Consider the following 22,686-nt stretch of genomic DNA (forward strand, 5'->3'; position numbering starts at 1 on the left):
GTGGGGTGTCGCAGGGATCAGTGCTAGGACACCAACTATTTATAATCTATATTAACGACTTGGATGAAGGGACCGAGTGTAAGATAGCCAAGTTTGCTGATGATACAAAGATGGGAGGAAAAGTAATGTGTGAGGAGGACACAAAAAACCTGCAAAAGGACATAGACAGGCTAAGTGAGTGGGCAAAAATTTGACAGATGGAGTATAATGTTGGAAGTGTGAGGTTATCTACTTTGGCAGAAAAAAAATAGAAGATTTAAATGGAGAGAAATTGCAGAGTGCTGCAGTACAACGGGACCTGGGGGTCCTGGTGCATGAAACACAAAAGGTTAGTATGCAGGTACAGCAAGAGATCAGGAAGGCCAAAGAAATCTTGGCCTTTTTTGCTGTAATGACTCAAGAATCTGGTTACTGTAAACTCACTCAGGTTCAAGATGATCCATCTTTATTCCAGCCCGAGAGTGCCTGTGTGACAAAGACACCCCACTTATGTACAGGTGACCAAACACACATGCCACATGCGTACAGCCCGATGACCTCCGACCACGGCGCTGTCTGGTGTCTGGTGACCCCCAAGCATAAATACATAGCAACATCCCCCTTTTAAAATCTTAACAACAGTCTTTTTACAAATTAAGATGACCTGGGGCTTTCCTCTCACGAGTTGATCGTCTCAGTTCAACTTTGGCTCTGGGCGAGCGTTCTGAGTCCGTTGAGACTGAGGGCTGAGTAGCCGATCTGATGGGAGTGGTCATGACCACATCAGAGACTGAAGGTTCAGAGTCAGTAATGTCAGCAGAGTCCTCTGATGAGTGAACAATGGTTGGTTGGTCACTGACTGCATCTTCCTCACTCGGTTCCAGTTCATCCGTGTGCCGCAGTTTAACCTGGTCAAGGTGTTTCCTGCATGTTTGCCCATTCGTGAGCACGACAATAAACACTCTGTTACCCACCTTGGCTGTAACAGTGCCGGTGATCCACTTTGGACCTTGACCATAGTTCAGTACATAAACCGGATCGTTGACCGAGATGTCATGTGACATGGCAACACGATCATGACACCATTGCTGACTTTGACGTCTATTTTTAACACGATCATTCAAATCAGGATGAACAAGAGAAAGCATGGTCTTGAGATTTCTCTTCATCAGTAGTTCAGCAGGAGGAACCCCAGTAAGCATATGAGGTATTGACCTGTAACGGAGCAATATACATGACAAACGTCTCTGCAGTGAGCCCTGAGTTACACGTTTCATACTTGGCTTGATCGTTTGAATGGCACACTCTGCTTGACCATTAGAAGCAGGTTTGAATGGAGCTGATCTCACATGTCTGATGTCATTGAGTTTCATGAACTCCTGGAACTCAAGACTTGTGAAGCAAGATCTGTTGTCGCTCACAACAATGTCAGGTAAACCATGAGTAGCAAACATGATACGAATGCTCTCAATGCCAGCTGTAGACGTGCTGGATGACATAATAACACACTCTATCCACTTAGAATATGCATCTACTATGACAAAAAACATCTTTACTCAGAACTGGCCTGCAAAATCAATGTGGATCCTCGACCATGGTTTGGATGGCCACGACCAAAGACTCAGCTGGTACTTTACTTAGCTGCATGCAAGTATTGCACTGATGCACACATGATTCCAGATCAGAATCAATTCCAGGCCACCATACATGAGACCTAGCAATGGACTTCATCATGACAATACCAAGATGAGTGCTATGAAATTCACGTACAAATTTTTCTCAACCTTTCTTAAGCATGATTACACGATTAACCCACAGTAAACAGTCTGACTGAATGGACAGCTCATCCTTGCGACAGTTGTAAAGTTTGGTCTCCTCACGCATCTCCATAGGCATGGCAGACCAATCATCACTGAGTACACATCGTTTCATAACCGATAAAATAGGGTCATGGCAGGTCCAGATCCTAACTTGTTGAGCTGTGACAGGGATCCCTTCACTCTCAAAAGCATTATTAACAGTAGATCTGCAGGTTGAGGCGTCTCCATCTCAGTTGTGGGTAAGGGCAGATGACTCAGTGTAACGGCACAATTCTCAGTACCAGGTCTTTGATGGAAGGCATAATCGTAGGCAGACAAGGTCAGTGCCCACCTTTAAATGCGGGACAATGCAATGGTATTAGTACCTTTGTTTTCCACAAACAATGAAATGAGTGGCTTGTGATCCGTTTCTAGTTCAAAACGAAGACCAAACAGGTACTGGTGTTTTTTTTATTACCCCATGTACACACTGGCCAAAGCTTCTTTCTCTACCATACTGTAAGCTCTTTCCACTGTAGACAAACTTCTTGAAGCATAGGCAACAGGTTGTAGCTTGCCCGATACATTTGCTTGTTGGAGTACGCAGCCAACCCCATATGATGAAGCATCAGGCTGATACAAGACGCTTACACGGATCATAATGAACCGTGTTTGAACATAGCAGATTCTTGGCTTTTTCAAAGGCTCTATCTTGAGACGCACCCCAGACCCAGTTGTCGCATTTTCTTAGTAACACATGCAGTGGCTCCAGTAAAGTGCTCAATCTGGGTAAGAAATTACCAAAGTAGTTGAGTAGCCCAAGGAACGAACGCAGATTCGTCACATTCTGAGGCCTGGGTGCATTTTTGATGGCCTCGGTTTTCGAATCAGTGGGCCTGATGCCATTAGCAGCAATCTTCCTCCCCAGGAATTCAACTTCAGGTACCATGAATACACACTTCGAGCATTTCAGCCTGAGTCCCACTTTGTCCAGACGCTGTAGCACTTCAAGATTGTTCAGATGTTCAGCAGTGTCACAACTTGTGACCAGAATGTCATCTTGAAACATGACAGTTCTAGGAACAGACATCAATAAACTCTCCATATTCCTCTGAAATATGGCTGCAGCTGAACGAATCCCAAAAGGACACCTGTTGTAGACAAACAGACCTTTATGGGTGTTGATGCAGGTGAGTTTCTTCAAAGTGTCGACAAGCTCCTGGGTCATATAGGTCAATGTCGGATCCAGTTTCGTGAACGACTTTCCACCAGCTAGTATGGCGAACAGGTCATCATACCTCGGTAACGGATACTGATCCTGTTTGGAAAATCGGTTAATCGTAACCTTGTAGTCTCCACAAATCCTGACAGTGTCATCACTCTTCAACACAGGAACAATGGGACTAGCCCACTCGTTAAACTGGACGGGTGATATGATCCCTTCACGCTGGAGTCTGTCAAGCTCAATTTCAACCTTCTACCTCATCATGTACAGAATAGACTGAGCTTTGTGATAGACAGGCCTTGCATTGGAGTCCATGTGAATCTGCACATTGGCTCCCATAAAATTACCAATGCCCGGTTCAAACAAAGAAGGAAACTTTTCAATACTTGAGCACGCGAAGTATCATCCACCAAGGACAACATCTTGACATCATTCCAGTTCAGCTTGCTTTTCTCGAGTCAATTCCTGCCGAACAGCATTGGACCATTACCTGGGACGATCCATAATGGTAGCTCATGAACCACACCGTCATATGACACCTCAATTGCTGCACTGCCGAGCACCGGTATGAGTTCCTTAGTGTAAGTATGCAACCGGGCATTGACTGGACTCAGCTTCGGTTTCGCAGCCTTAGTGTCCCACAGCTTGCCAAATGTCCATTGGCTCATTATCACTCGCACCCGTGTCCAGTTCCATTGACACAAGCACGCCATTCAGCTTCACATTATCGACTATCGGCTGGCTCTTGCTCAGGAATGAATACAGTCCATTCATTTCCTCCTCGGGTTGCGTATCTGGGCCATCACTGAACTGGTCCTCATCAACCACATAGTGAGCAGCACCACGCTTGCTCCATTGTGGACACATCCTGTGAAGATGCCCCACTTTCGAACATCCATTGTATGAGTATTGTCTAAACCGACACTGATGAGGCCGATGATTGCCCCTACAACGCCAACAGGGTGAAATCTGGTTTGAACCAGTTGGTGGGCTCTGAGCAGCGACAGGTTTCACATAAGCAACTCTGCCCGAAAACGATGCCATCTTGTTTACAGTACTTGCCATGGAACTCCGACTCATCGATGATATCTGCCTCAAATTATCATCCATCGTCATGCATGCCTTGGCAGTCGTGATGGCATTTTTCAAATCCAGCGTCTCTGCTCAGGAATGAGTCCATTCACATCACGCAGCATGTCTTCCAGCATGTTCCCAAACTTACACGGCTCACCAAGACGTCGCAGGTCGGTGACAAATCCCAACACGATCTGGCCCTCAGCACGAATATGCGTGTAGAAATGGTAGTGTGATATGATGATCCGCTCTTGTGGCTTCAGATGGTTACCCACCAACGTATACAATTCCTCATACCCTTTTTTCACCGGATGTACAGATTCTTCACGAGACCTTAAATTTTCGGACCACTAACGGTGAGGAGAACTGCCCCACGCTTAAATGCGTGGGCCTCTGCCTCCATGCCTTTGGCCACAAAATACTGATCCAGGTGGTCGACAAAATCCACCCAATCCTCGCCCTCCACGAATCTCTCCAGGATTCCAACCGTGCCCATTGCGCATACGAGGGTTCTTAAATTACCTCGTCGCCAATTGAAATAACTCAAGAGTCTGGTTACTGTAAACTCACTCAGGTGCAACCTGATCCATCTTTATTCCAGCCCAAGAGTGCCTGCATGACAAAGACACCCCACTTATATACAGGTGACCAAGCACACATGCCACATGCATACAGCCCGATGACCTCCGACCGCATCACCCTCTGGTGTCTGGTGACCCCAAGCATAAATACATAACAATTGCAATGGGGATGGAGTATGAAAGCAGGGAAGTTTTGCTCCAGTTATACAGGGTATTGGTGAGGCCACACCTGGAATACTGCGTACAATTTTGGTTTCCATATTTAAGAAAGGATATACTTGCTTTGGAGGCAGGTCAGAGAAGGTTCACTAGGTTGATTCCAGAGATGAGGGGGTTGACTTATGAGGAAAGGTTGAGAAGGTTGGGCCTCTACTCATTGGAATTCAGAAGAATGAGAGGTGATCTTATCAAAACGTATAAGATAATGAGGGGGCTTGATAAGGTGAATGCAGAGAGAATATTTCCACTCAAAGGGGAAACTAAAACTAGGGGAAGTAGTTTCAGAATAAGAGGCCGTCCATTTAAAACTGAAATGAGAAGGAATTTCTTCTCTCAGAGGGTTGTAAATCTGGAATTCTCTGCCTCAGAGAGCTGTGAAGGCTGGGTCATTGAAAATATTTAAGGCGGAGATAGACAGATTTTTGAGCGATAAGGGAATAAAGGGTTATAGGGAGTGGGCAGGGAAGTGGAGCTGAGTCCATGATCTTATTAAATGGCAGAGCAGCCTCAAGTGGCCAAATGGCCTACTCATGCTCCTATTTCTTATGTTCTTACAACATGTCTGATTACAGAGCATTTTTGAAAGATTAACACCAAAATAGACTTTAAGCAGAAGAAATATTTAACCCCAGGTATGGGACATTTTTTTATTTATTCATTCACATGATGTAGGCACAGCATTTATTGCCCATCCCTAATTGCCCTTGAGTAGAACCGCTGTTCTTTTTGTAGCAGTTTGGTAGAATAAAGGGCAGTTAAGAGTCAACCAGATTGCTGCGAGTCTGGAGTCATGTATAGTCTAGACCAGGTAAGGATGGCAGATTTCCTTCCCTAAAGGAAATGTGTGAACCAGATGGGTTTTTACAACAATCCAGTAGTTTCATGGTCACCATTACTGATACTAGATTTTAATTCCAGATTTATCTAATTAACTGCATTTAAATTCTCCAGCTTCCATGGTGAGATTTGAACTCAGAGTCTCCAGATTACTAGCCCAATAACATAACCACTATGCTACCCAGATATAGGACTTTGTGGCATGTGGCAAATGGTGATAAATCAACAGCCTAGGGTACATTTTCGTTTGGGCCCATTTTCTCACAGGTGCACAATTGAAAACGGAGTCTCAAGGATTACTAATACAAAAGCAAAATACTGAGGATGCTGGAATCTGGAATAAAAACAGGAAATGCTGGAGATCTCAGCGGGTCAGACAGCATCTGTGCAGAGAAAATGTTTCGGGTCGATGGCCCTTCGTCAGAACTTGTCAGAGCGAAGGGTCATTGACCCAAAACGTTAACTCTGTTTTCTCTCTGCAGATGTTGCCTGACCTGCTGAGATTTCCAGCATTTTCTGTTTTTATTACTCAAGGATTACTAGATAGGTCCTGAGGTCTCATACACATATTTTGGGGTGAGCTGCTGACATTTGTCATACCCTAGGCAGGGGGATTGGAGGACAGTGGAAGAAAGACGACTGCGGCCAGAAGGAGCACTGTGGAGCCGGGAGGAGCCCTCATGCTCCAAAATAAAAGTGAAAAAGAAAATTGTCATGTATTCAACTATCATTGTAACCCATGTATAAGCTGACCTAAGTTGTACACCTTGAGAACATTGACCACAAGGGGGTGAACTTGTGGGAGAGACTACTAACCTGGTCTTTCAGGTATAAAAGGGGAAGCTCCACCCACTTCATCACTTGAGGTCTTGGTAATAAAGGTAACTGGTCACAGAATAACCTTCTCTCAAGTATGAGCCTCGTGTGCATTTATACTGTATAGTAAGGACATATCATTGGCGACAAGAAACTGGGATTTAAACCATGCGAGCATAGCCTCTAGCAGCACAGAAGAGAGGTACTGTGTTGGTGATGATTGGATGACTTTATTGAGAGACTACAGCAAAGTTTTGTCATGAAGGAATGGTTGGGACAGGATTCGGCCGACAAATGCAGGGCTCATCTCCTGGCGGTTTGTGGATCCAGAACGTACTCCCTGATGAAGGACCTTCTAGCGCCAGAGAGGCCGGCGGACAAGACGTTCGAAGAGCTCAGTAAGTTGATCGGGGAATACCTTAAACCGGCGAGCAGCATGCACATGGCGAGACACCGGTTTTACATGCACCGGCAGCGAGAAGGGCAAAGCGTTCCTGACTTCGTGGCAGATCTCCGACGACTGGCAAACCTATGTAAGTTCCCAGATGCATGCAGAACGGAGATGCTGTGAGACTTTTTTTTATTGAGGGCATCGGGCACGCTGGGGTTTTCAGGAAACTGATTGAGACCAAAGACTTGACCTTGGAAGCGGCGGCTCTGATAGCCCAGACATTTATCTCAGGGGAGAAAGAGACCAGAATGATGTATGACAAAAATCTTGGCTCAAATGCAGCAAACGACCAGGGAGTCAACATTGTTAATGCGGCACACAGTTCTCTAGGCAGACAAGGGCAATCGGACATGCCCCAGCATGTAGTCGAACCCAAAGGGGGAATTCAACAGAGACAATGGCTAGCTGAACGCCGATTCATGCCATCACAATGGACAATGCAGCCAGTAATGGGGCCATCAACACCGGTTAGTGGTTAGTGCGCTTAAGGACAGTTACAGAGACAGTCAGAGACGATCGACTGGTAATGGACCTTTTGTTTCCAACAACGGGGCCTCCAGCTCATGCTGGAGGTGTGGAGAAAACACCCAGCCAGAGCTTGCAAGTATCAGCAATATACCCGCAGAAACTGCAATGTCAGCGGTCACTTGGCGCGTATGTGCAGGAAGCCTGGAGCCAGGTTGATGTACGAGGATCCGGGCCCAATGTAAGCCCTACGAGGCCAAATGAATATTGGGGGAAAATCGCTGGAAGCTGAAGTTCAGCAAGTTCATGTGGAACACATATACAGTTCATATACCAGGACGCCACCGATAATGATGAAAGTGCTCCTCAATGGCATCACAGTATTAATGGAGTTAGACACGGGGGCCAGCCACTCCCTGATGAGTATCAAACAATTTGAAAGGTTGTGGGTGTCCAAGACCAGGAGGCCAAAATTATTGTCGATTGACGCACAGCTACGGACATCTACAAAGGAGATCATTCCAGTGCTAGGCAGCGCCACGGTAGTCGTGACCCACAAAGATTCGGAGAACCGTTGCCACTCTGGATTGTCCCGGGGGACGGTCCCGCATTATTGGGGAGGAGTTGGCTTGCTGTCATGAACTGGAAATGGGGAGATTTCAATGCAATTTTTTCTGTGGAGCGAGTATCATGCTCACAGGTCCTGGTTAAATTTGACTCATTATTTCAACCCGGCATCGGAACTTTCATGGGGGCCAAGGTAGTGATTCACATAAACCCAGATGCCAGGCCAGTACACCACAAGGCCATACGTGATGCGGGAAAAGATAGAATGCGAATTGGACCGCCTGCTGAGGGAAGGCATCATCTCGCCAGTCGAATTCAGAGACTGGGCGAGCCCAATCGTGCCGGTGCTCAAGGCGGATGGGTCGATCAGGATATGTGGCGATTACAAGGCCACCATCAATCGGGTATCACTCCAAGACCAGTACCAAGAGCGGAGGACCTCTTTACGATGCTATCCGGTGGCAAACTTTTTTCAAAATTGGACCTGACCTCAGCTTACATGACCCAGGAGCTGGCGAGTGAGTTGAAGAAGCTGACCACCATCACGACACACAAGGGGTTGCTTGAGTATAACAGATGTCCGTTCGGGATTCAATCAGCTGCCGCAATCTTTCAGTGAAATATGGAAAGACTCCTCAAGTCGATTCCAAGGACGGTGGTTTTTCAAGACGACATCCTCATCACGGGTCGCATTACTGAAGAACACCTCCACAACCTGGAGGAGGTGCTACACAGACTGGACCGGGTAGGGCTGCGACTGAAAAAGGCGAAGTGCGTCTTCTTAGCTCCAGAGGTAGAATTCCTGGGGAGGAGGGTAGCAGCAGACGGGATCAGACCCACTGCGTCCAAAACGGAAGCGATCCAGAGAGCACCCAGACCCCGTAACACGACGGAGCTGCGTTCGTTCCTGGGACTCCTGAACTATTTTGGTAACTTTCTTCCCAAATTGAGCATGCTGTTCGAGCCGCTACATGTGCTCCTACACAAAGGTTGTGATTGAGTCTGGGGGGACAGCCAGGAAAGGGCTTTTGATAGAGCACGCAACTTGTTATGCTCCAACAAACTGTTAACGTTATATGACCCGTGTAAGAAACTTGTTCTAACGTGCGATGCATCGTCCTATGGGGTCGGGTGTGTGTTGCAGCATGTGAATGCCAATGGTCAGTTACAGCCGGTAGCTTATGCCTCCAGAAGTCTGTCCCAGGCAGAAAGGGTTTACGGGATAGTAGAAAAGGAAGCGCTAGCAGCTAGCAGTATCTGTTTGGCAGGAAATTCGAGTTGGAGTCAGATCACAAACCCCTAACGTCCCTTTTGGCCGACAACAAGGCCATAAATGCGAATGCATCGGCCCGCATACAGAGGTAGGCACTTACGTTAGCTGCCTATGACTACACAATTCGGCACAGACCGGGCACTGAAAACTGCGCCGATGCACTCAGCAGACTCCCACGAGCCACCACTGAGGGGGCAACTGAGCATGATTCTGAGATGGTCATGGCTGTTGAAGCTTTCGAAAGCGAAGGCTCATCTGTGACAGCCCGTCAGATTAAAGTCTGGACAAATAAAGACCTGCTACTGTCTTTAGTTAAGAAATGTGTCCTCAATGGGGACAGGACAGCCACGTAGGGGGCATGCCCTGAGGGATTTAAACCGTTTCATAGGCGCAAGGATGAACTCTCAATTCAGGCCCATTGCCTACTGTGGGGAAACCGAGTAGTCATGCCCCAGAGGGGCAGTGAGGTGTTTATCAGAGAACTTCACAATGAGCACCCGGGCATTGTCATGATGAATGCAATTGCCAGGTCACACGTTTGGTGGCCAGGGATAGATGCAGACCTGGACTTTGTGTTCACAGGTGCAACATGTGTGCTCAGCTGGGCAACGCACCCAGGGAAGCCCCCCTTAGCCCCTGGCCCGCCAAGCTATGTCACGCAACCATGTGGACTACGCATGTCCTTTCATGGGAAAAATGTTTTTGGTTGTAGTAGACACCTACTCCAAATGGATCGAGTGTGACATTTTAAATTCAAGCACATCCTCTGCCACGGTAGAAAGTCTACAGGCAATGTTCGCCACCCATGGTCTACCGCATGTCTTGGCCAGGACTTCATGGCAGGCAATGGAATCAATCATGTCAGAACGGCACCGTTTGTGCCGGCCTCAAACGTCCAGGCGGAACAAGCAGTGCAGATAATCAAACAGGGGATGCTCAGAATCCAGATGGGTTCCCTACAAAGCCGCTTATCACGCCTCCTATTGGCCAATAGATCCCGACCACACTCGCTCACAGGGGTTCCACCCACAGAGCTGCTAATGAAAAGGATGCTCAAAACCAGGTTATCCCTTATACACCCTACTATGAAAGAAATTGTTGAGAGCAGGCATCAGTCACAATGTGACTACCATGACAGTAATGCGAGGGCGCGATGTATTGATGTCAATGACCCGGTTTTTGTCCTTAATTACGCTGCAGGGCCCAAAAGGCTTGCAGGCACTGTGATTGCCAAAGAGGGGAATAGGATTTTGGTAGTTAAATTTACTAATGGACAAATCTGCCGCAAACACGTGGATCAAACTAAAAGGAGGTTCAGCAACCCCATAGAAGAAGCAGAGGAAGAACACGATGTAGAGTTCACTCCACCACAGGTGACCGAACACCGGAACCAAGTGGAGGAGAGCCCAGTCACTGTGGGCAGTCCGGACAGGCCTGAGGCACCGCAAACAGCAGACACTCAGGCCAGTGCCCAACAACTGAAGCCCCAACTCAGGCGCACTACAAGGGGGCGTAAACCACCAGAGAGACTTAACCTGTGATCCCAATAAGACTTTGGGGGGGGGGAGGTGATGGCATGTATTCAACTGTCATTGTAACCCATGTATAAGCTGACCTAGTTGTACACCTTGAGAACATTGACCACAAGGGGTTGAACTTGTGGGAGACACTCCTACCCTGGACTTTTAGGTATAAAAGGAGATGTTCCACCCACCTTCATCACTTGAGGTCTTGGTAATAAAGGTAACTGGTCACAGAGTGACCTTTCTCAAGTATGAGCCTCGTGTGCATTTATACTGTATAGTAAGGACATATCAAAAATAGTTACCTTCTGGGCCATATCCATGTCCAGAAAGCCGAGGAGAGCAGTTCAGAGGCTTGTGTCTCTTACGGCAGTCCAATTTCTTGTAAGCATCCTTAAACAGGTGGTCGGCCTCTCACTAGAATATATAAGGGGCCCAACAGCTGTTTTACATGGCTGCCCCTGCACCTAAGCAATGATCCAACACAATTTCACTTTAAACATTTTCAGAAATCTTTGGGGCACAGGAAGTCACGCCCCACAATTGGTCCTTTTGGTGCCAACTTTACACCTGTAAAATGAGCGCAATGTGGACCAATTTCTACCCAGAGAGATCACCTTTTATATTCTTGACTTTAATTGTGATCAGCAAAGCATGAATCACACAGCACTTTTGTTTAAATATCCATTCATACCACAGTGAATCTTTGAATGCAGCATTGTACATCACATTTTAATTAAAACTTGCAACTGGATATTATGACAAATTATTCTTACAAAATTTAAGGGTATCTCAACACTAATTGTGGTTCAGCAATCCTCAGAATCTGAGGATTCTTGTCAATAGCTAGACAATTCTTTTCCATCTCTTAGCTACATTGAAAAATTCTACCCCACAAGATTCAGATGGAAAGCAGATCTGACTCATTACTTAATTAAAAAAAAATAAAGAAACAAGTTCTGGCTAGAAAGAATAAGCAGGCATTAATGTCTGCAAAATTGGTTAACTTGCTGAAGGGCCTAATTTAAAGCTGGACAAACATTAGTCAGAGGTATTGCTTGGCTTGTCATGTCAGTGACCTGTGTAGGATGATTAAATGGATTGAGAATTGGCTCTTTGGCTAACGTAATGTCATGGTGATTTAAAATAAAATTTATAAATAGCCATAAGGGTTGTGTTAATCATATTTGAAGCTTGAATTTTATAAAATATTAACACTGCTTGCAATGACTTGCCTTCAAGACCTTCAGGAAGTAGGAGAAAACAACAAGATGATATGTATTTAACCTTTATAAATTATAAAAGCTTGTACCTTCTCTCGCATTAAGTGCACAAAATGTGTCTTCCACACAGCCAGTTCTTACCTTCCACTCAGCCAGTTTTGCCAGCGTATATGTTGTTCCAAAACAGAGTTAATGGATGACTCTTAACTCCCACAAATGGGTGGATTGGGGTCAGGTCAGAGGTTAAAATTCAAAAAATCTAAAATAAGAACCCAACCCGCCCCGAACCTCCCCATTTTTAGTTTTAACAGTGACGGAACGAGGGAGAAGCAATATATCTGCTCGCAGGAGGCGGGTTGGTCATTTAAATATTATAATGAGGCTGCCTGCCTTCATTTTAATAGTCATTCTATTTTTAACTCATGTCATAGAATCATAGAAATTTACAGCACGTAAGGAGGCCATTTCGGCCCATTGTGTCCGCGCCAGCCGACAAAGAGCTATCCAGCCTAATCCCACTTTCCAGCTCTTGGTTCATAGCCCTGTAGGTTACGGCACTTCAAGTGCACATTAAAATACTTTTTAAAATGTGGTGAGGGTTTCTGCCTCTACCATCCTTTCAGACAGTGAGTTCCAGACCCCTACCACCTGATGGATGAAGAAAGTTCCTTTCAAATCCCCTCTAAACTTCCTACCAATTACTTTAAATCTATGCCCCCTGGTTGTTGACCCATCCGCTAAGAGAAATAGGTCATTTTATCCACTCTATCTAGGCCCCTGATAATTTTATACACCTCAATAAGGTCTCTCCTCAGCCTTCTTTGTTCCAAAGAAAACAAACCCAACCTATCTAATCTTTCCTCATAGCTACAATTCTCGATTCCAGGCAAAATCCTCGTAAATCTCCTTTGTACCCTCTCTAGTGCAATCATATCTTTCAATGTGATGACCAGAAATGCTCGCAGTACTCTAGCTGTGGTCTAACTAGTGTTTTATACAGTTGAAGCATAACCTCCCTGCTCTTGTATTCGATGCCTCGGTTAATAAAGGCAAGTATTCCGTATGCTTTCTGAACCACCTTATCTATCTGGCCTGCTACCTTCAGGGATCTGTGGATATTCATTCCAAGGTCCCTTTGTTCCTCTATACTTTCAGTGTCCTACCATTTAATGTATATTCCCTTACCTTGTTAGCCCTCTCCAAATGTATTACCTCACACTTCTCTGGATTGAATTCCATTTGCCACTTTTCTGCCCACCTGACCAGTTCTTTGCTATTTTCCTGTAGTCTACGGCTTTCTTCTTCATTATCCACCACACAGCCGATTTTAGTATCATCTGCAAACTTCTTAATCAAACTCCCTACATTAAAGTCTAAATCATTAATATATACCAAATAAGCCAAGGCATCTAGCACTGAGCCCTGTGGAACTCCACTGGAAACAGCCTTCCAGTCACAAAAACACCCATCAACTATTACCCTCCTCTGAGCTAATTTTGGATCCAAATTGCCACTTTGCCCTGAATCCCAGGGGTTTTACTTCCCAGGCCTCAGGAAACCCAGCAGGAGAAAGGAGGCAAGAGGGACAGAATCCATAAGAACATAACGAGATAGGAAATAAGAGCAGGAGTAGGCCATTTGGCCCCTCGAGCCTGCTCCGCCATTCAATAAGATCATGGCTGATCTGATCTTAGCCTCAACTCTACTTTCCAGCCCACTCCCCATATCTCTTGGCTCCCTTATCATTCAAAAATCTGACTATCTCCACATTAAATATATTGAAAGACCCAGCCTCCACAGCTCTCTGGGGTAGGGAATTCCAAAGATTCACGACCCTCTGAGAGAAGAAATTCCTCCTCATTTCTATTTTAAATGGGCAACCCCTTATTCTGAGACTCTGCCCCTTAGTTTCAGATTCCCCCATGAGGGAAAACATCCTCTCTGCATCTACCCTGTCAAGCCCCCTCAGAATCTTATATGTTTCAATAAGATCATCTCTCAGTCTTCTAAACTCCAAGGAGTATAGGCCAAACCAGCTCATCCTTTCTTCATATGACAACCCCTTCATCTCAGGAATCAATCTCATGAACCTTCTCTGAACTGCCTCCAATGCAAATATATCCTTCCTTAAATAAGGAGACCAAAACTGTACGCAGTACTCCAGGTGTGGTCTTCCCAATGCCCTGTACAGTTGGAGCAGGACTTCCCTATTTTTATACTCCATCCCTCTTGCAATAAAGACCAAAGGCTAGAACCTCCACTTTTTTTGCATGCTTAACGCCCACTTAATGCCACTTTTACCGCTGAAATGACGTATAATGCCCATATATTGCCCATTTTGGCACAAAATGGAAACTGACAGGCATTTTTAGGAAACTTATCGCCGAGCGTTACTTTCCCCGTGGACTTAACGCCAGGCAAAAATATTACCACCCGCCCACTTTTTTGTGACGGAATCAGCAGAATGGGCGAAATCACTGCCCATAATATCGGCCAGCGTCAATTTCACCACCTCGCACACATATCGCCCACAATAACGTTCACCCAAAAAACCGGCCACAAAAAGTGGAACTAACCAGAACGAATGCCAGCGGTGTGGCTGGCATTTGTTAAATCCCACTTTTACGTGGGGAGCTGATATCTGAACGATTTGCCTGAAAGAGTGTTGATGTGAGTGACAACGCTGACACACTGCTGAGTGTGTGCAGCTCAGATATCAATGGTGCCCATCGTCTTGGTGCCAGTTAAAGTTTACGTTGATTGATGTTGAGTTAATTTAACCCTTTCATGGTAAGGAATCACCAGTGTGTAACGGTGCAGCTATCCAAAACAATGCGCAACAAGGTTATGTTCAATAACAAAAATTTAATACCAACATTGGTCTGAAATCGATAGCTTCTTTTGTAAAAGGTGACAGGATGACATGGCATGGGATCATTGTATGATATTGATACAACATATAACCGACAAATATACTCATGATTATTATGATAATTATCATTCTTTACCTAAAGATGTACCATCGTGACCGCAGGCTTTGAGTGAAACATTCCCAGTAAAAGTGCAAGACCTCACATCTGCTGATAGTCACTCATGACTGTTACAAATCAAATTATATAAATACATAAGTACATGTAAATCAATGTAATATTTACTCTTGCGGATCCCACAAGGTCGTTCCATCTTTTGCGGCATTGGTTGCCCTCACGCACCTCGTTGGCTGCCGATGAGACCACCTCTGCTATCTCGGTCCATATCTTCTGGTTGGCCTTTGGGGTGGGCTTGCCACGCCCTCCCTATGACAAATCACCCCAGCGTAACTCGACCTCCTGCAGGAGGGAGGCATTTGCCTTATCCGAGAACCTCCTGGCTCTTTTGCGTCCTCCAATGTGCTCCACTCCCAGCTCACTGCTCTCTCCAGCGTCAGTCTCCACAGCGTGCTGTGATGCCTCCTCCTCTCTCTCCATTATAGGCCAATTTCAGTCAAATATGTGGCTGGTAACACGTACTTTTTGTTTGCCTACTTGCTGTGAAGTTCTAAAGTCTCCCTCCTTCCTCCCAAAGCAGCCACACCACACCCAGACACGCCTTCAGTCCCTCTGAGCTCCCTCTCTGTCTCCTCTTCTGCGCATGTCACAGTGACCCTTGACCTCCAGAATCGCGGGAATCAAGCGTTGCCATGCCGTTGCTAAGGACCACCAAACTTTACGGCACAAGGTCAAAAAAATTTAACTCTACCGCCCATTTTATATCGCTCGCGGTTACGCCCATTTTCAAAAGTGGAGACTAGGTGGTTTGAGAATGGGTGAGAAGCCGGCGATTTGAAAACCCTTTTTTACTGCCCACGCCTTTTGGGTGATAACCACAAAAGTAGAGGTTCTAGCTCCAACAGTCCATTTGACTTCCTGAATACTTGCTGTCGCTGCATGCTAACTTTTTTCATTTCATGTACAAGAACACCCAAATCTCTCTGTACTGCAGCGTTTTGTAAACGCTCTCCATTTAAATAATTTGCTTTTTTATTTTTCCTACCAACGTGGATAACCTCACATTGTCCCACATTATGGCACCCCATTAGTTACAGTTTGCCAATCTGAAAATGACCCATTTATCCCGACTTTCTGTTTTCTGTTAGTTAGCCAATCCTCTATCCACGCTAATATATTAGCCCCAGCCCGTGCGCTCTTATCTTGTGCAGTAACCTTTTATGTGGCGCCTTAAGGAATGCTTTCTGGAAATCCAAATACACGATATCTACTGGTTCCCCTTTATTCACTCTGCTCGTTACATCCTCAAAGAACTCCTGCAAATTTGTCAAACATGATTTCTCTTTCATAAAACCATGCTGACTCCACATTATGATTTTCCAAATGTCCTGCTATTACTTCTTTAATGATGGAGTCCAGCATTTTCCCAATGACAGATGGTCTATAGTTTCCTGCTTTCTGTCTCCCTCCTTTCTTAAATAGGGACATTACATTTGAGGTTTTCCAGTCTGCTAGGACCTCTCCAGAATAGTGCAATTTTGATAGATTACAACCAATGCATCCACTTCTTTTAAGACCCTACGATTCAGGCCATCGGGTCCAGGGGCTTGTCCACCTTTAGTCCCATTAGTTTGCCTAGTACTTTATCTCTAGTGATAATGATTGCTTTAAGTTCCCCCACCCCCTAAATAGCTCTTTTATCAATTATTGGGATGTTTTTAGTGTCTTCTACCATGAAGAGCGATACAAAATATTTGTACAAAGTCTCTGCCATTTCCCATTATTAATTTCCCAGTCTCATCCTCTAAGGGACCAATGCTTACTTTTGCTACTTGCTTCCTTTTTATATACCTGTAGAAGCTCTTACTGTCTGTTGTTATATTTCTTGCCAGTTTACTCTCATAATCTATCTTCGCTGTTTTTATCATTTTTTTTAGTCGTCCTTTGCTGGTTTCTAAAAATTTCCCAATCCTCTGGCCTTCCACTGTTCTTCGAAACATTGTATGCCTTTGTTTTCAATGTAATACCATCCTTTACTTCCTTAGTTAGCCTGGGATGGTTCATCCTTCTCTTAGTGTCTTTGGGCCCGAACTTGGTGAAAGTTCCATCCCAAGTGCCACCTAAAGTACCGCTGAGAGACCTGGCGGTACTTTGCCAGGAAAATTCCTCTAAAAGATATGGCAGTAGCACCCAACAGCAAACTAACAACTTACGCCATGAATCTGGGTGGCAGCGGGCAGGAGCTCCCAATCTCGGCAGCAAATGCGATCCTTGCCAAAGTGCCACCGAGGGTTGAGTCAGGCCCAGGGAGGGGAGCACATAAAAATGAAAATTTACACAAAAAAAAACCTCTGGAACAATTTCAGGGGATCCCATACACATAAGTCGCTGAAAAAATATTACAAGAAGTTCACTAACCTTTTTTTGCAGGTCTTCTCACTTACTGTTGGGGTTAGACCTGCCTTCATGCAACGGTCCTTCCCCCTGCTGCCGACGCACGCCCACACCAAAATGGCAGCTCGGCAGGCGGGAGGTCACTTACGCGACTTGAGCGCCAGCAGCCGTCAGCGGGCAAAAGTTCGGGGAGCCAGATATTGCTGGCTGACACCAAAGTAAGGCTCAATAGCAAACAGGTAAGTCACAGGGATGGCTATTCTGGAGGGTCTCACAGAAAGGACGGGGGGAGCATCCGCGTTCGGGAAGGCCATGACTTTCGTGTGGGATCGTAAGTTAAAATCCAATTGAGATCCCATTGGTGTAGTGGGATTTGCATAAATTTATACGCCTCCCGTCGACCGTCTCGGCCACCGAACTGCAATGAGTGATTAAAATGGTGGCCAGTGAGATTCTACCGGCAAAGGGCCCTTACGACTGAATGCTTTATTTTAAAGGTCCCCGTCCTGTTCTCGCGAGGCGGGATGAGTTACAATTTCCCCAGGGTGTCTGCACATCCCCTACTGCTCTTTATATACAAGAACAATTTCAAATATGACAGTTTCACTCATTCCAATTACTTTAGACATGCTGAAAATGTGCTTAATTGGGAATTTTATGGTCATTCTAAAGAATCTTATATTAATGCAGAGGTCACCAAACCTGCGCTTTCCTCTGATTTGGAGAGGCCAGAGAAGTATAGCCAATTGTTACTTAAGAAGTTACAAAGAAAAAAGCATCGGTACTGATTACTCACAGGAAAGAAGGATTTATACGGCACCTCATCACATCCTCAGAATGTCCCAAAACACTTCAAGACTACCCAAGAACATGGGCGCAGAGATCAATCCCTACAACTGAATGGCACATCTAATATTGGAATTTTAGCATCAAGTCAACGAGCTGCAGACACCGAGTGGGTGTCCCCGGGCAGCTGGCTGGAGGAGTGTGTTGGTACACTTGGATGGTAAGTGAATGGGGACTAGATAGTGCAGTTGGTCAGCTGCTAACCTTCCACTTCTGGGACCTGGGCATGACAAAAGCAAAAGGATATTTTATAAATGTAAATCATTTTTAAATTGTGGCACCATCAAAATGAAGTCCAAGTGGAGCTGGATTTTCGTCCACTGCGGGATCTCCACCAGAGAAGGTTGGGGTGGGGCTTTGGGTCAGAATATAATCAAACAAGTTCTATTTGCCATGGATTGCAGCTGTTAAAATAGTCTGACAACCTTGACCCTCTAAAAAGCTGAATAATGATTTTTTAAAGAACAGTATCTTGTTACTTTGCTGCTGCAAAATTAGGTTTTTATTGAAACCTCATTGAAATCCTACAGTGTATCAAGCAATAAATACTGACCTGATTCACATTTAGTAGTGAGTGGATTATCCATTTGATATTACTCTTTGAATAAAATGTCTAATTTAAATTGACTCCCATTTGATTGTATATTATTTTTTCTACAATGTGACAGTCAGATATATAAAAAACAAACTATTATCTGTTATTCTGATGTAAACTGTATACGGTTAAGTGCATTTGAAAAAGGATTGATGATATTACAGCTCATCAATGATCCTATTTACTATACATTCAGATCCTACACTATCCCAATTAGCACTAATAACCACGTATTAGCCCATAACACTTCCACTTTACATCAGCTCAGTATGCATGCCTCATATTGGCAAAAAACAGCTAATATTCAAATAACAATTATCTGGAAGTGAGGTAGAGAGTGTAAACCAGATTTGGATTTCAAACATTGAGGTAAATTGATCAAAACTGAAAATACAGATTTATTACTCGTTCCCAGATATTTTACAGATAGTCATTAAAATTTGAGAGTAAAATTTGAAAAACAGTATAAAATTAAATTTACATTGAATACACATGAGGAGCCCAAGTGCGCATTAAGAACAGCTTGTCTACTGTAATTTGTCTATTGACTGATTAAAGAGAGATATGCATTTATGTAACAACAGCACGCATTTATACGATGCCTGTGACAGAAAAAGCATCCCGCTGCACTTCACAGAAGCCATGTGGAAAATGGACAAAGATCTAGGAAAAGAAAGACAAGGAGGTGTGACCAAAGACTTGGTCGAAGAGTTAGATTTTGAGGAGGATTTTAAAGGAGATAGAGAACCTGAGGGGTTGAAGGAGAGAATTTAGAGTATGATTAAGTCAGTTCTACATGTAGTGCATTATCACATCTCTCAGTATCATCAGAAAGTATTCAAGTACAATAAATTTACTTTGACATGCAGTGTTATTATCTAAACAAGCACAGCTATCATTTTGCACACATTTTATGATTAGTTACTAGTCCAAATCTTTTCCCACAAATTAGCCTGTCAGCATTGAGATGATATGTGGCAGGCTCTCAACTGGGCTTCAAGATTTAAAAAATACATTATTGCAGGGTTCCCCCTCTTAGGATAGAAAAAAATTCTAAAGTGACTCAATCTACAGCAAATATCTCTCACAGCATCCAGATATGGAGCAGTGCTAAAAACAGTTACAGCCAATCCTGCCTTCTTAGCTGAAGGGATTTGCCCATTGGTAAACAGCTCCCCTAGTCAGTCCAAAAGAAAAGATGTCAGGAAAGAAAAGTAAACAATATATTCACATATTGTTTACTTATTCTAATGTACTAATGCATTTCAAAGTGCAGACATTTGCTTAAATCCTACAGTCTAGCAAATCAAATGGTCAATCTCGTGTGGTATTTACTTACTCTTTTAAATAAGTTCAACAGAGACAGAATGGAATACTCATTCAGGAACAAGATTGACAAGCGGGCTATTTTACCCATATACTTTAGGCGCTAAAAAGTCTCCGAGATGACCAAGATAGGGTCTTGAGCTGCAACGCCTGGTTAGCCCACCTTTAGCGCAAGACGCCATCTTTGTAAAGGAGTTGAAGTGCATGCTAGGAACAGTTGACGTGAGTAATTATGTGCAGGAGTAGGGTAGGGAAGGCAGAGTGATGGGAATGTGGCATTGCAGGATGAAGTTGAGTGTGGCTTTGCAGTATCATTTCGTGATCTACTGAGATCATTGAAAGTTTTGTGACACTGCAGCCTGGTCCTCCTGACGACATCCCTGCTTGTGTCATCCTGTACAATGTGCAACCAGGCTGCGTTGGTCTCCTGGGGAGTTCTATTTCACCCATTGGAAGGGAAGAGAACCTCCCTGCATGCTGTGACTCGCTCCATAAGCATATGGAGGGAGTCATGGGAGAGCCTGGGTGCAGCCGTGCACCTTTGTGCAGTGCTTGTCTGTGTTTGCAGCACCTTAATGCTGTAAAACACTGACAGCACAAATGTCAAAATCAATTTGTGCAAGGTCCCTTTAAGGAAACTGGCTTGTCATCATCATAGGCAGTCCTTCAAAATGAGGATGACTTGCTTCCACGCCAAAAAAGGGTGAGTTCACAGGTGTTTTGAATGAAGGACCCGAACTACATCCTCAAGGGTGGAAGATGCCTGTGCATGGATTTTTTTAACGTGTGGTGGCCATTGCACACCAGCCACCACATGGGCTTGACAGAGCTAGATCCAGTGGCAAGGAATACCCAAGATGACTGGAGACCAGCTCTGCTAAATCGATTAATGACGCGTCATCAAATTACATCATCAGACCCGCTCCTTCAATTCAGAAAGGTGCTGGGCAGGCTTAACGAGCCCAATCAGGGGAAAATCATTTTACACAGCGGGCTGGAGCCAGCAGCAGGACCAGGACCCGTCACTGACGTCGCCCACCACAGACCCTCGTGGTTCGTAAAATACAGCCCTTAGTGCATGTTTTCACTCTTTCCCCAAAATAGCCCCTCAAATTTCTGCTTGAAATGTTCACTGGGATCCAGCACAGTTCGTGGCCAATCTGCCCATTTTGTTTAGTAAAAAGTGTTTATTTTCCATCCTTTTTCACTTCTTTTCACAATGCTCCATGTCTCAGATGTTGATGTCAAGCAAAACACCTGCTCCTTGTACTCTCTCATTATTTATCTACTGTTTCTAATACAGAGGAAATTCACAAAATTAGATTTATTTGATGTACAAAAAAGAAACATAGAAAATAGGAGCAGTAGTAGGCCATTTGGCCCTTCGATATGATCATGGCTGATTCTCTATCTCAACACCATATTCCCACTTTTTCCCCATCCCCCTTGATGCCTTTTGTGTCTAAAAATCTATCTCCTTCTTAAATATATTCAGTGACTTGGCCTCCACAGCCTTCTGTGGTAGAGAATTCCACAGATTTACCACCCTCTGAGTGAAGAAATTTCTCCTCATCTCAATCCTAAATTTCCTACCCCATATCCTGAGACTGTGACCCCTTGTACTAGATAGCCCAGCCAGAGGAAACATCCTCCCCGCATCCAGTATGTCCAAACCCATCAGAATTGTTTACGTTTCAATGAGATCCCCTCTCATTCTTCTAAACTCTAGTGAATACACTATGATTGAAAGTTCAATCATAGAGATTAAAATGAGACAAAAAATGGAGGCTTATGAAAAATGTACGGTTCAATATACAGTCGAGAACCATGCTGAATATAGAAAGTACAGAGGAGATCTAAAAAAAAGAAATAAGAGGGGCAAAGAGAATGAGAATAGATTAGTAGCTAAAGGAACATAAAATTCTTTTATAAACATATAGTGAAAGAGTAGTCAAAGGAAGGGTGGGGCCGATTATGGACCAGAAAGGAGATCTTCTGCAGGCAGAGGGATTGGCTGAGGCACTAAATGAGGCCTTTACATCTGTCATCACTACCAGTACAACTAGGCAGTCCCTCGTAATGAGGATGACGCTCTTCACACCAAAAAAAGATGGGCTCACAGGTGTTACAATGAGTTACACCTTAAAGGGTGGAAGATGCCTGTGCATGGATTTTTTTAACGTTTGGTGACCGTTACACATCAGCCACCACACGGACTTGACAGAGCTAGCACTTGATCCAGTGGCGAGGATGACCATGGCGAGTCATGTCATAGACATATCATCACTAGCGATGAGGATACTGCCAATGTATCAGTAAAGGAGGAGGCAGTAGCGATATTGGATAGGATAAAAATAGATAAAGAGGAAGTACTTAAAATGTTGGCAGTCCTCAAAATAGAAAAACCACCCAGTTCACATGGGATGCATCCTGGGTTACTGAGGGAAGTAAGGGTGGAAACAGTAGGCTCTAGCCACAATTTTTCCAATCTGCCTTAGGACTGATG

This window comes from Pristiophorus japonicus, chromosome 12 (genome assembly GCF_044704955.1).
Source record: "Pristiophorus japonicus isolate sPriJap1 chromosome 12, sPriJap1.hap1, whole genome shotgun sequence".
NCBI lineage: Eukaryota > Metazoa > Chordata > Chondrichthyes > Pristiophoridae > Pristiophorus > Pristiophorus japonicus.